This window comes from Peromyscus californicus, unplaced genomic scaffold (genome assembly GCF_007827085.1).
Source record: "Peromyscus californicus insignis strain IS unplaced genomic scaffold, ASM782708v3 Scaffold_18__1_contigs__length_77618521, whole genome shotgun sequence".
Taxonomy (NCBI): domain Eukaryota; kingdom Metazoa; phylum Chordata; class Mammalia; order Rodentia; family Cricetidae; genus Peromyscus; species Peromyscus californicus.
In genome coordinates, this window is record NW_026294480.1 from 56,503,245 (window position 1) to 56,517,870 (window position 14,626).

Below are 14,626 nucleotides of genomic sequence, written 5' to 3' on the forward strand. Positions count from 1 at the left end.
AGCTATTGTCTCCCACATAGCTCGGAAAAAATACCTATGTAACTACACCAGCTAATATGTGCTGATCTTTGATTTTGCTACGATATTTGGTGTTGTGGTTTGAATGTGGAATGTTTGAACATTTGGTCTCTCGTTGGTGGCACTGTTTGGGAAGGCTGTGGAACCTTTGCTGGAAGAAGCGGGTCACTTTTGGAGTTGCAGGCTCTCAGGTTCAAAGACATGGGATCCCAAGGCATCTTTTGTCAGCAAGCGGTCTGTGGTACCCGCCAGCAGGATCTGCTGAATATTCGCTTAGGTAATGGTGCAGAGCTTTTTACACTACCGTGACGATTTTGGCTCCTCTATATGGTGATTCACATTCTGATTGAGTGCTTTCAACTACTGGGCAGTGAGGCTTACAAAGCTCGAATGTGTTGGGAGAGGAAGGAAGGATTCTGTAGGGGGCACTGACCAGCTGGAGTGACTGTTCCCTGCTTTCCTTCCCTTGCCTGGTACCGGGTGGGGGCTACCACAGGGGTTAGGCCTTGAAACTTCATTATTGGACCCATTTCCGGTCCACGCTTTGCTTCCTGAGTGTGGATTTAGAGTGGCGACCCAGCCCACTGCCACCCTGGCTTTCCAGCCCGGGCCGTCTCTTCCCAACCAGCATGAACTGCATCCTTCGGAACTGTGAACGAGAATAAACCCTCTTCCCCTTAAGTTGCTTTTGTCTGGGTGTTTTATCACAGCAACAGGAAAAGAAACCAAGACAAGTAGGAAACGGCCATCTGCAGAATAAGTGCTCCAGTTGTTAGACACCCCCTAAACTGCCCAAGGACCAGGTAACTTCATGGGATTCTGGGAATTGTAGTTCTTGGAAGATACCCCACCACCACTACCACCACCACCACCACCACCACCACCACCACCACCACCACCAAGGAGTTGGTAACATCTTGGGATGCTAGGAGTTGTAGTTCTTGGAAAATAACAACAAAGTCTCATGGGAAAGTATACTGACCTATGGGTTTCGCCCATATAAGCCCCTGCCAACACGTGTCTCGAGGCCACACAGCAGGAAATTTTCCAGAAGTGGTCCTGACCAAATTCCATCTTTGTCAGTATTTAAAATTTTTAATAAAAGCTTGCTCAAATTTGGCTAAAATGGTGGGACTGGTTTTTCTGGCGAATTCCAGGATTAACCCAGTACTCACCTAGTATCTGAGGAAGACAAACCTTCCAGCTCCTAACTATAAAAGGAATACACTATCCATAGAGCGCATCTGGAGCACTACCTCGCAAGCTCTCTCTTGCTCCCTCTCCCCATCCTGCCCTCTGTCCTATAGGTGCTGGAGAGCAAACCCAGGCACCAGGACAAGTGATCACCATGCCAGGTCCTTAGCCAACAGAACACACAAGGTAACTGTGACTGTCATAGTTAGTTTCCTGTTGCTGTAACCAAATACTTCCCAAAGCAACTAAGGAAGAAAGGATTCGTTTCACTCGGTTCATGGTGGCAGTGCAGTAAAGGCAGCGGGAGCTTCTGGAGGCTGCTCACATCGGAGCCACAGTCAGGAAACGTCAGGTGCCCTGCTCACTTCTTTTTATTTTGACTGGGACACCAGCCCACGGAATGGTGTCACCCACCGGGCGGGTCTTCCCATTTCCATTAATCCAATCTAGAAAGTCACACAGGAATGTCCAGAGATGTGTCTCCTAGGTGATTGTAAAGACTTTACGTTACTTTTTATTTGTTTAATTATGTATGGGGGGTATGTGTTGGGGTAAAAGTAAGTGCAGGACTGCCAAGGCCGGAAGAGAGACTCCCATCCTGTGGAGCTGGAGTTACAGATGGTGAGCCATCTGCTCAAGTGCTGAGAACTGAACTTGAGTCCTCTGTAAGAGCAGTATGCACTCTTAACCCCTGAACTCTCCCTCCAGCCCCCAGGTGACTCTAGAGCCTATTGAATTGACAATATTAGCTGTCACAGTGACTTTCATCTGATTGGTGTTTATTTTACACCTCATTTGCATAGCACCCAGCCACTCTTAAGAGGAAGAGAAGAAGGCTCACTGTCCTTGCATTTCTACTGCTCCTGCCTCCACAATTTAGCTTGTAGCTGCTTGCAGAGGGACTCTTGCTTCGACTTCTAAGACACCATGCTAGGGGCTGGAGAGATATCTCAGCAGTTAAGAGCACTGTGTGCTCTCCCAGAGGACCCAGGTTCAATTTCCAGCACCCACACGGCAGCTCACACTTGTCTGTAACTCCAGTTCCAGAGGATCTGACACCCTCACACAGACATAAATGCAGGCACAACACCAATACACATAAAATTAAACAAAACAAAACAAAACAAAAGCAAAAATAAACAAACGAAAAAAAACCATGCTATGCCACAGACAGAATTTGTTCCTGCTTCAGGACTGACTTCCTTCTACTGTTTCCTGCCTTCCAAGACCCATCTCTTCTGAGAGATGCTACTTCAGCCCCTGAGAGCTGTGGGACTTGTAACACTTCTCAGAGCTGTAGCATTCCTAGGAGTTATCGGCAAGCTTTTGGCTAGCATCCCACTGCCACCAAGAGTTCAAATCTTTATCTTTCACTCTGTGTCCTAGTTAGCTTTCTATTTCTGTGATAAACGCCATGACTGGAAAGCAGCCTGGGAAAAGGAAAGGATTTATTTACTTCATTTTTGCAACTCACAGGTCCCAGTCCATCACTGAGGCATGTCAGGGCACAAACCTGGAGACAGGGGCTGAAGCAGAGATTGTGAAGGAGCACAGTCTCCTGGCTTGCGGCTCCTTGTGGATTGCTCAGTAACATCTGCTCAGGGATGGCATGGCCACAGCATGGGGAGAATTCCCACAAAGCTACAGCTGGTGTGATTCCTGAGTGGTAACCACTAGCTTTAGTCTGCCTTTTGTTTCCCCGGGACTTTCTATGGGAATCTTGTCAGAGAGTTTTCAGAAGGTGCAAAACCTATGCAAACTTGGTTGAGGAAGACCCTCTCTTCCTCACAGGAACACCGCAGGTATTTCTCCACTGAGAATTTGCATTTGGCATTGTCCCTTTGGGGAGCTTAGATAAGAGGTTTTGGGATATGGAAATTAACTTGCTAAAAGGTGTAAATTTTTTCACCTTGTAAAAAGGTGAAAAACAATAAAAAATAAAAAAAAACCAAAAACAATTAAAAAAAAAAGCCCTTTGCTAAGCAACGGAGTTCAGTCAGGAGAGAGGAATCCACCCTGCAGCTGGAAAAGGCTAAAATCATCCTTAGAGTATTCTGTGCCTTCTTTCCACTGACCCGAGTGAACACACACCTGATATACAACACCACGGTGGCCTACACCTTCTTGCACTTTTTTTTTAAATGTGTGTATAGAAGTGTGTTTTGCCTACATGTATGTATATGTACCACATGCATGCCTGGTGCCTATTTAGATCAAAAAAGGACATCAGATTCCCTGGAACTGAAGTTACAGATAGTTGTGAGACACCATGTAGGTGCTGGGAACAGATCCTCTGGAAAAGCAACCAGTGCTCTTAACCACTGAGCCATCTCTCCAGCCTTGCCCCACTGTATTTAATTAGGGTTGGTTTATGAGCATGTGTAGAGGGTGTCATTTACTTGAGCTAGGGCACCTTGAGAGTAGCTATAGCACTGAGGAAAATGGTCCCCTTCCTCCCCTAGAAACTATTAATTGCTTGTAACTCCTGAGGGAGGGGTAGGGCTTTATGATTCCACCCACCCTGTCACCCACGAAAGAATATTGATGGGCCAGGTTTGTGCAGATAGCCACTGCCACTCAGGAGACAGTGTTTCTCGGCACTCCCTCCCATACCTGTTGTGAGTCTTTCTCTGTCCCGCCAGTTTCCAAATCACGGTTCAGGGACCCATTATTAATTACAAAAGCTTGGCCGATAGCTTAGGCTTGTTTCTAACTAGCTCTTATAACTTAAATTAAGCCATATCTTTTAATCTACATTCTTTTACATGGCTCAGTTACCTTTACTTTGTAGTGCCCATGTTGCTTGCTCTGTGTCCCTGGTGTCTCCTCCCTTCTTCTTCTTCCCAACATCCTCTGTGCCTGGAAATCCTGCCTAGCTATTGGCCATTCAGCTTTTTATTAAACCAATCAGAGCAACATGTAGGTGGAGTTTTCCATCTAGACCAAAAATCAGGTCTGTCCCTCCAGCTGCTCCCCAAATAACCACACAGAGACTTAATATTAATTTTAAATACTCAGCCAATAGCTCAGGCTTGTTACTGGCTAACTCTTACATTTTATATTAACCGATGTTTCTTTTCTTTTTTTTTCTTTCTTTCTTTCTTTTTTTTTTTTTTTTTGTTTTTTTTTTGTTTTTCAAGACAGGGTTTCTCTGTGTAGTTTTGGTGCCTGTCCTTGATCTTGCTCTGTAGACCAGGCTGGCCTCAAACTCACAGAGATCTGCCTGGCTCTGCCTCCTGGATTAAAGGTGTGCGCCACCACTGCCAGGCTTAGCCCATGTTTCTTAGCTATGCTCTGCCACATGGCGGCACCATCTTTCAGCACTGTATGTTCATCTCCTGCTTCATCTACAGTCTCACTCACCACTCCTCAGACTCTACCCTTCTTCTTCCCAGAGTCCTCCTAGTCTGCCCTCCCACCTAACTTTATCCTGCCTAGCTCTAGGCCGGTCAGCTCTTTATTAAACCAATCACAGTGACATATTCACTGTGACATAAAGGAATATTCCACAGTGACACATCTGCACAGTGAACAAAAAGATTATTCTATAAAACATCCCCCAGCTTTAACATCCATTCTGCCCCATTGTCTGAAATGTTATGAGCCTTGGAGGGGGTTCTATAGGTGTCCAGTTTCAGGCTGAGCATCCAACAGTCACTTCCTCTAAACACTTTGAGCAGTTCTGCGTCTCTACACTAATGCTTGGCCACTGCCTACGGAAGAGTCTCTGACCAGGGTGGAGAACAGCACTAATCTAGACACATTTTTGAAATGTCTGTTATGTAAAGCAATGTGTTAATTAGGCCTTGTGACAGAATCATGAGATAAATGACGCATACAGAGTCAATAGGAAGTTGGCCTATAGTACAATGGTTTATTTCAGAGTGTATGATATCAAAACACAAAGCTGAAATACATACAGGGCCAGAAAGCCTTTCTGTGTGTCCAAGTCAGCCGTGGTAAGGAGTCCTGAAGATATCGAGGGGGCTCTTTTTTCAGATGTGTCTGTTATAGCCTGCAGTCTGGTCTTGAGGTGACAGTGAGAATGAAGAGAAATAAATGAATTCTGGAGCTCAAAGGTGGAGTCAGCAGGACTTGGCAAAATGTGTAATGTAACATAACCAGTCCCACTAGGTTTCTGGCTTGAGCCAATGGCTAAATACAGGTGTTACAGAAATAAGACATATAAATCACTGCAGATTGGTAGATGTGGGAAGTGTTACTTATGAACTGTGGTTTGCCTTTTCTGGTTTTTTGTTTGTTTGTTTTATGTGTTGGTGAGACATCCACATGTCTCCATGGAGACTTGGAAATAGTGATGACTTAAAATGGAGCTAGCAGGAAGCATATGACCTTAGAGTACATACATTGTCATCAGCATTGGGGTAGGACCTGGGGCCATGAAATGAGAGGCCTTGCTTAGAGAGAAGGAGAGAGAACCCAGGTCAAGACAAAGCCTAGCAGGGACCAAAGAAGACGTGCGTGGAAGCAGAAGTGTGGCCAGAGGGACTGCAGAAAGAACGCTGCCAGGGAAGCCAGAAGAAAGATGGAGTTCCGTCATCGGAGAGTGAAATACTCCCTGCAGAGTTATCCCTAGCAACTAATGGAGTATGAGCACAAAGACATATCTGCAAGCCTTTAAATGCGTCTGTGTGGTGGTCTGAACAAGAAGGATCTCCTTAGGTTTATCTATTTAAACTTGGTTCCCTGTTGGTGGCTTGATCAGGGAGAATGTGGGACCTTTAGGAGGTGGAGCCTTGCTGGAAAAAGTACTTCACTTGAGGCCAGGCTTTGAGGGCATAGTCTCCCTCCAGTCCACTCTCCTCCTCTCCCTCCCTTTCTCACTCAGATGTCATGCTTTCCCTGTCTGAAGGGCTTTATCCCTCTGGAACCATAAGCTAAAATAAAGACGTTTTCCCCTTAAGTTGCATTGCGTCGTCGTGATTTTTTACAACAGTAACAGAAAGTAACTAATATAGCCTGTAATGGAAAAATATTGCTGGTAGGGAAGGGAGAGGAAATCCAATTAAGACATCGTGGGTGCATCCACACAATAGATTGTTGTACAACTTGAATCACATTTCTGAAGAATGACATGAGAAAATGTTACCAAGAAAGATATTCATTGAAAATCCAGCACTCAAGAGTCGAGGCAGGCAGAGCTCTATGAGTTCAAGGCCAGCCTGGTCTACAGTACAGAGCCCCTTCCAGGACAGCCAGACAGAGCTACACAGAGAAACCCTATCTCAAAAAACCAGAAAAAAAAAAAAGAAAAGAAAAGAAAAATTATGACTAAATTGTTTTCTTTTAAAATTGCTCTTAATAATATGTGTGTTAGTCAAATCAGGGTCATTGATGTATGCTTGTCATCCCAGAACTTGGGAGACAGAAGCAGGAGGATCAGGAATTCAAAGTGAAGCTTTGAGGTCAGTGAGTTTGGGGTGAGCCTGGACTCCGCCATCTCAAACAAAAGGCAAACAGTCAAAGTAAGACACAGATTGGTTACCTTTTACTGCTGTGATGAAATATTTTAGCAGCTCAACGTAAAGGAGGAGAATTGCACTTTGGCCCACGGTTTTAGAGGTTCTAGTCCACGGGGACTTGGCTCCGTTGGTCGTGGGCTGTGGCGGTACAGAGCTGTTGTGACGGGGAGCATGGCGGAACACAGCTGTTGACCCGTCACAGGTAGGAAGCACAAGGTGTACTCTGCAGGACCACACCCAGGGGCTTTGTATTGTGGATATTGTATTCGTCTCCATTTCTGAGCTGAACATATAATCCTTTTACGAGAAGAACATTTTTAATCGTGTGTCCGTGAAGAAACTTGGGGTACCCGTCACATAGCACGCAGTGATTGAATATGCTGCTTATGGGAACAGCAGCGACATGGCAGCAGTTGTGTGCTCTCCGCTCAAGTTACAGCAGGTTCTACCTTATGTGGAAAGGTGCAGGACACACTCTTGGTAGAGTGGTCCAAGGTAAAGTCGGGAGCGATGGTGAAGACGGGTAGTGGTCAGTAGCTCGGTGAGGACGGAGTGGAGTGAATCCAGATTTGGGCAAAAGCGATGTGGCGTGGGCAGAAGGTTGAGGGCAGGAGCTGCACTAGAGAAGTCAGAGAAGTGAACACTGCAAAATGTGAACCATGGGTTGACCAATGTCCATGTGATGAGTCCTCGGCATCCGTTACCTGGCATTCACCCAAATCAGGCGTCTCCCTCCCACAGAGACCGGGAGGCCCTTCCTGATGGTTACATTCAAAGGAATGGCTTTCGGGTCCTTAGGAAAGAGGTCACCAGACACTCCTCAGAGGGGCCAGGAAGGGTTTAAAATTCTAAGATGTTTTAAATAAGCGCTCAGAAGAAAGGATATTAAGGGCCCGTGGCCAGGTATTGGCTGGAACACATGGTACATTCTTTTGTCAGCCCTGAGCTTTTCTGGACCTGAACTCAAGGTGTCCTGGGGACACTGCCTTAGGCTGCTAGAATAATGCCATAGTTTGGTCTCGTGTCTTAGGGCAGGAATTTGGATGGAGGTATTTGTGCAAATAATCTCAATTCTAATAATCAAGATCACACACACACACACACACACACACACACACACACACACACACACACACACATGAGGACAGACCCAGGCCTTCTTCCTGATCAACTAAGTAGCATCTACTTTAATTGTCTCCAGATGCCCCAGCAGACCCAGTTCAGGAGGGAGGGAGATCCTGAGAGCATATGCCATACTGTCCTCATCCGCACAGGCAGAGTCTTACACAAGGCCACATTAGAGGGATACAAGAGTGAGCAGCAACTTGCCCTGATTTCGTGGTCTCAGCCCCCACGTGTGTGGAGGAGCATGCTTTTGATCTGGTTGCTCAAGGGAGCCCCCGCCCTGACCCAGCATCCTCCCACCGTCTCTGGTCTGTATGAGGCAGGAGTCTTTGACAGTAGAATCGCCTTGGATGGGTGTTGTGGAATGATTCTTTTTGTACACTGTGAAGAGGCGTCACTGTTACTGGTTTAATAAAAGGCTGAGCCGGGCGGTGGCGGCGCACGCCTTTAATCCCAGCGCTCGGGAGGCAGAGGCAGGTGGATCTCCGTGATCCACCTGGTCTACAGAGTGAGTTCCAGGACAGCCAGCCAGGACTGCTTCACGAAGAAACCCTGTCTTGAAAAAAACAAAACAAAACAAAAAAGCCAAATGACTAATAGCTAGGCAGGATTTCCGGGCACAGAGGAGAGAGGATGCTAGGAAGAAGGGCGGACATGCCAGGAGTCGCCAACCAGATACAGAGGATGCATGATCTGTAGATGAGGTATCAAGCTATGAGCCACGTGGGAGCACTTAAATTAACAGAAATGGGTACATTTAAGTTATAAGAGCTAATTAGAACAAGCCTAAGCTACGGCAGAGCTGTCATAATTAATAATAAGTCACCATGTCAAATGACACTTTTTTTGTGAGCTGGCAGCCCAAAAAGAAAAGTCCATCTACAGATGGGAATGCTATAGCAACACATAGCTCATTATAATTGAAGATTAATTTTAGCACATTATTTTGGCACATTATTCCACACTTTGAATATGTCATGTAAATACTGTAATAACCAAGGCTTGTATAGGACTCACATTTAGAATTGTTCCCTACCATTGGAGGCATTGTACTCCCATCCACTCCATGCATCCTCCTGCCCACTCCACATCAATTTCTTTTACTAATTTAGAGTCTGGTAACACAGAAGGTGGCACTATTACTGCGTGACTTTCTCCATGTCACCGAGTTATTGGAGAAAAGGATTTAACTGCCGAGCTTTGTCTTGTAGGTACTGCTGGAAATAAATATGCTATCACAGAAAAATAATAGATGTAGAAGCATTAGCGGCCTTCAAGAAATCGTAAGCAAGGACTCCTTTGCTTCAACTTCAAAAACAAAAGCAGACGAGCAGGCAAAAGCCTCTTCTGAACACACCAGCTCAACCAAGATGACTGGGAAAAAACAATCAAGCATCAGATATTGGAAAGGAGCAAAAGGGAGGGACAGGGGCAGAGATGAACTTTCAAGGCACACGGAGGACATCCTGCCAAGCCAGGTTCCGGGAGGCAGGACAGCCTTCTTCTCCCACTCACAGGCTGAAACAATACACAGTGCCTCTCAGTTTTTCAGCCTGGCCTTGGTTTGAAAAAAATTCTCCAGTAGAAGTGATTAAAGCTGGGGTTGGATGAAGGGGTGGAATGGGCCTTCAGCTGCCTTGGCATGCTTACGGTAGTGTTTCTCAAGCATCAGCATGAAGAATGCAGTTTGGGGTCTCTTCCCCCAAAAGATCCCAAAATAAGGGTCTAGAATGTGACCAAAGAATCTGCATTTTTTGTTATTGTTTTTGTCTGTCTGTTTGTTTGTTTGAAGATAGGGTTTCTCTGTATAACCCTGGCTGTCCTGGAACTCATTCTGTAGACCAGGCTGCCCACAAACTCAGAGATTTGCCAGCCTCTGCCTCCCCAGTGCTGAGATTAAAGGCGTGTACCATCACCACTTGGCTAAACAAGTTTTTAAACGTTAATCTTATTTATTATGATTGTACAGAGATGGGGAGGGAGGTCACATATCCCATGGTGTGTGTCTGCTTTTTTTTTTTTTTAATAATATAGATACTGGGCATCAGGCTCTCAGGTCCTCATGCTCCTACACCAAGTGTTCTCGGTCACTGAGCTATCTCCCCAGCCCCTTGAATGTTTTTTATTCAATGGTCACTTATTGAGAATCTATATTTAACATGTAAAATCCTGCACTAGAACTGTGAGGCATTTTTAAAAATGACTAGGCAATATCTCTTACCTTCAATATTACCACAGTGTGGTTAAAGCTCTAACAAAGTGATGAGCAAGTTGGCACACACCTTTAATCCCAGCACTCAGGAGGGAGGCAGAAGCAGGTTGATCTCTGTAAATTTGAGGTGAATCTGGTTTACATATCCATCTTGAGGCTAGGCAGGGCTATAGAATGTGTAAAAAAAAAAAGTTATAACAATAATAAGTAGAAATACCATCCTTGAAGAAACAATGTGATTAGGGCCCCCTCAGAAGCTGGTTCCAGAAAGGCAGCCAGGAACAGGGAGGTTGTAAGAAGAAATCAGGATTTGGACTCAGCCTTGAAAGGGTTAGTGTTTTAATGAATGGAGAAAGGTGGTTGGAGGAACAGCAGGGGCAAAACCTTAGCAATAAAAGTACACAGAGGAGCTGGGGCGTGGATCAGGCGGTAGCGTTCCTGTCTAGCCTGCACAAAGCCTTGGGTTCAATCCCCAGCACCTCACAAAACTGCGTGTCCTGGCACGTGCCTGTAATCCCAGCGCTGGAGAGACGGAACCAGACTCATCAGACGTTCTAGGTCATTCTCAGCTACAGATTTGAGGCCAGGAGGATCATGAGCCTCCTGTCTTCCAAAAGAAAAACAGTCTATAAAATTCACACTTGATTTCCCCCTGGACCTGCTACAAGGGCTTGGGTTGACTCTCCAGCCTGTCCTCCCTCCCATGGCCCAGTCACCCACACCACCCATCCCTACCCACCCAACACTACTACCATGCTTCCGCGTTTCCAGACAACACTGGACATGTTGTTAAGACCATGGAATTTGTTAGCCTGAATAGATGTAATAATCTCTTTTTCATTTTTAAATTTTATATGTATAGGTGTTTTGTCTTCATGGTTTTTTTTTTGGGGGGGGGGGAATACCACATGCATGCGGTACCTGTGGAAGCCCAAAGGTATTGGATCCCCCTGGGTCTGGAATGAAAGATAGTTGTAAACCGGCTTTTGGGTCTGTGTGTCCTCGTGCCAGAAATTCATGTTTTGTAGGTATGTGTTTAGGAAGTGATTACTGATGTAGAAGGTGAGAGATTATTCACCCTTATTAAATGAGACTAAACTATTTGTCAGAGTCACCGGGCCAATGGATGCTGCCACTCCAGTGGACTAATATTCTAATTATCTAGCGTTTGTACCAGCAGTTGGTCCTGACAGGATGAAATGTGACGGTTGGCTCCAGCGGGGAATGCTAGCTCATGATTCTACTCGGCATGTCTCCGATTTGTACTGAAATTTCACGTGTCTTTATTAGCTACTTGAATTTTCTCTTCTTTGCGTATCCTTTGTCCATTTTTATTTGTGTGTATGTGTGTGCGTAGGTGTGCATGCATATATGTACACATGTGTGTGAAGGCCAGAAGGTAGCCTTAAGTTTTATTCCTCAGGTGCCATCTGTTTTTCCTTTATAAAAATGTGTGTGGATGTTTTGTGTGTGTTTGCGCGCGCGCACGTCGGTGCACCAGTGTGTGCCTGGTGCCCTTGAAGGACAGACGAGGGCATCAGAGCCCCTGGAACAGGAGGTACAGACAGTCATGAGTCACCATGTAGGGCCTGAGAGTCAAACCCAGGTCCGCTGGAAGAGCAGAGGCCATCTCTTCAACCCCCATCATGTTTTCCCCTTAAGACAGTGTCTCTTGCTGGATTGGAACTTGTCAAGTAAACTAGGCTGGCTGGCTGGCCAGTGAGTCCCAAAGATCCACCTGTCTCTGCCACCCCAGTTCTGGGATCACAACTGTGTACCACACCCAGGAAGCCATCTCCCCAGCTCTGCCAATGTCCCTTTTTCCTTTTTCTTTTTCTTCTGGTTTTTTGAGACAGGGTTTCTCAGCGTAGCCCTAGCTGTCCTGGAACTCAATTTGTAGATCAGGCTGGCCTCAGACTCAGAGATCCGCCTGCCTCTGCCTCTGCCTCTGCCTCCTGAGTGCTGGGATTAAAGTGTGTACCACCACCGCCAGGCTCCAATTCTTAATTGGGTTCTCTGTATTGTTTTGCAGGAATACCCTCACTTTTTGACTCCCTTCCACTTCCTCCCCTCATCTCTTCTCTTCTCCTCCCCCTGTCCTCCGCTCCATCCTCCTTTCTGCTCCATCCCTTGAAATAGTCTTCTGGCTCGTGGCCCTTTCTGCTTCCAGCGTCTCAGTTTCTTCCTCTATAAAATTAAGATAATATTATCAAACAAGTTAATATGTGCATTTAATTGTGATACATTGTAATATACTTAAAATAGTGTGGAGGAATGGGGGCATAGCTCAGTTGTGGTGTGCTTGCCAACATGAGCAAGGACCCAAGTTTGAGCCCCCCAACCATAACACACATGTATGCAAGTTCACACACACAAACACACACACACACACACACACACACACACACACACACACACACACTCAGCTAACTACCCCCATCAGACAAACAAACACCCTCAATGGATGAACGTTTTCCAGAAGGCCCTGTCTGTCCAGTGAACTGAGTTGATTGGCTGTTCTATGAAATAAAGCCATCCATACCACATTGTCTAAGTGTTGCTGTCACCTTGCGACGTCACTGTGTCACTCTTGCTGATGAAAATCACTCCCAGGCTCCTCTGTGGTGGATTATTCCCTTCCGCTCTATTGAAGACATTGTCATGCTGTCGGGAAAGTTGAACAAAAGGAGCAGTGGTCACCATGCAGGGAGAACATGGCCAAGCACAGAGCGGCCCTGTCCAAACCCGTGGAGATCAAGACAGGCAAGCATCCCTAGAGCTTGGTCAGACAGGTTGGACAGCCCAAGGAAATGCTGGGAGAGTTCCGAAGCCATAGGAAAGCCCTGCCTGACCTAGCCGGCTGGGACTCCCTTCCCATTGGGTCAGGTAGGTTTCTGTCAGGCAGGGAATGCAGACTAAGCATGTAGTTTCCAGGACTGGTTTCTGCTTTAGCACATTCCTGGGGTTTGCAGAGCTCTCTGGAGAGTATATGTAGCCTTTTCTGACATCCAATTTATATCTGAACTCTACCCACAGGAATGACGCCCCAGGAAAATTGTCTGCACTACCCCAAAACTTAGGGCCGTGAAATCCTTATTCTGAAGTTTCTCTGGTAGAAATGACACGCGGACTCTGGGAACTCCTCTGTCTTGAAGGAATAAATGTACTTCTTTCTGCGAGTTAGAATCATGGCAGAATGAACACACCTTATTTGTCTGACCAAGAAGCCCAGCTCTCCTTTTAAATTTCAACTGTAGCATTCATTAATGGTATTCACTGGTATGTATACACTCCTCTTTCCCCGTGGTCCTGACTTTCGATCTCTATTTTCTGGTCTCAATGATGCTTCAAGTGTTATTTCCAACTCTGGTCACTTTTTGGAGATTCAGAGCTCCCTACCAACTGTCTTTCAGACATCTCAGTTTGCTTGTCTACAAAAGCATCTCAAACTCAAACCGTGTAAGACTGCATTTAATTCTTGGTCTAAAAAAATAAAATAAAACTCAACTCTCTCCTTTTTTTTTCTTTTCTTTTGTAAGTTTCTCAAGATAGGGTTTCTCTGTGTAACCGCTGTGGCTGTCCTTGAACTCATGGAGATCCACCTGCCTCTACCTCCTCAGTACTGGAATTAAAGGCATGCACCACCACCACCTGGTTCCTTTTGCTTTTCTTAACCCCAAAGAATGTTAACAGCATTCCATCCCATAGTCCATATCAGGAATTTTAGGTATCTCTCTCACCATCTGTACCTGTCAGGATGTGTTCAAGTATACTACAGTAACAATCCTTGGTAAGCTGGAACAGTAACAACCCTTGGTAAACTAACAACCCTTGGTTAAGCTAGGCTTAACACGATAGGAGCTTGTTTTTCACTGTCTTAAGTTAGAGCTGAGGCCCAAACAAATTCTTTCAGAATCCAGGAAGATGGAGCACCAACCATCTGCCATATGATCGGTTGCCACAAGAGGGAGATGAGCTTTCTGAAGAATTTCATCTTGGCAATTTGGCTGTCGGCCTGAGAACAGCTCAGCTAGCCCTGCTGACCCACCCCCAACTACTCGATTCCATGTGCTCAGAACAAAAACTAAAAAGCAGACCCAATGCCTTAGCGGGGACTCCCGGAGGCAGTTCCTGAGGTGAGGATCCATGTAAAACGATTAGGGGGTGTCTCTGCGATGAGGAAACAGACAGAAGCAACGCCACTCATAACCACACTAATGCCCATGGAGATGATTTCGGCTCAGTTCCACAGAGGAATTCTTTGAGGGCAGCATATACAGGAGCAGTCTGGGTCAAGAACAAGAAGTTGGAATTTGTACATATGTACATACAAACAATTTTATTTTTTGTATATGGGTGTTTTGCCGGCATGCATGTCTGTACACCATATGCATGCCTAGTGCTTACAGAGGCCAAAAGATGACATTGGATCCCCTGGAACTTGAATTTACAGATGGCTGTGGACCACCATGTGGGTGTTCAGAATTAAATCCAGCCCTTCTAGAAGAGCAGCAAGTACTCTTAACTGCTGAGCCATCTCTCAAGCTCCTTAAAAACCCATTTTTCAGATGGCAAAACTGAGGCTCAGAAACCT

The 14,626-nt window shown here is 45.8% G+C and overlaps 1 long non-coding RNA gene across 3 annotated transcripts in view; it reads left to right on the top strand.

Annotated features, from left to right (window-relative positions):
• LOC128113660 (uncharacterized) overlaps nucleotides 1-14,626 on the top strand; it is a 98,657-nt gene that overhangs the window by 4,469 nt on the left and 79,562 nt on the right. The window contains exon 3 of one of the 3 annotated variants that reach the window (XR_008219581.1): nucleotides 13,069-13,550. The exons of the other annotated variants lie outside the window; for them this stretch is intronic. This is a non-coding gene — a long non-coding RNA (uncharacterized LOC128113660). Of the gene's footprint in view, nucleotides 1-13,068; nucleotides 13,551-14,626 lie in introns of those variants that run through there. 3 annotated transcript variants of the gene reach the window in all.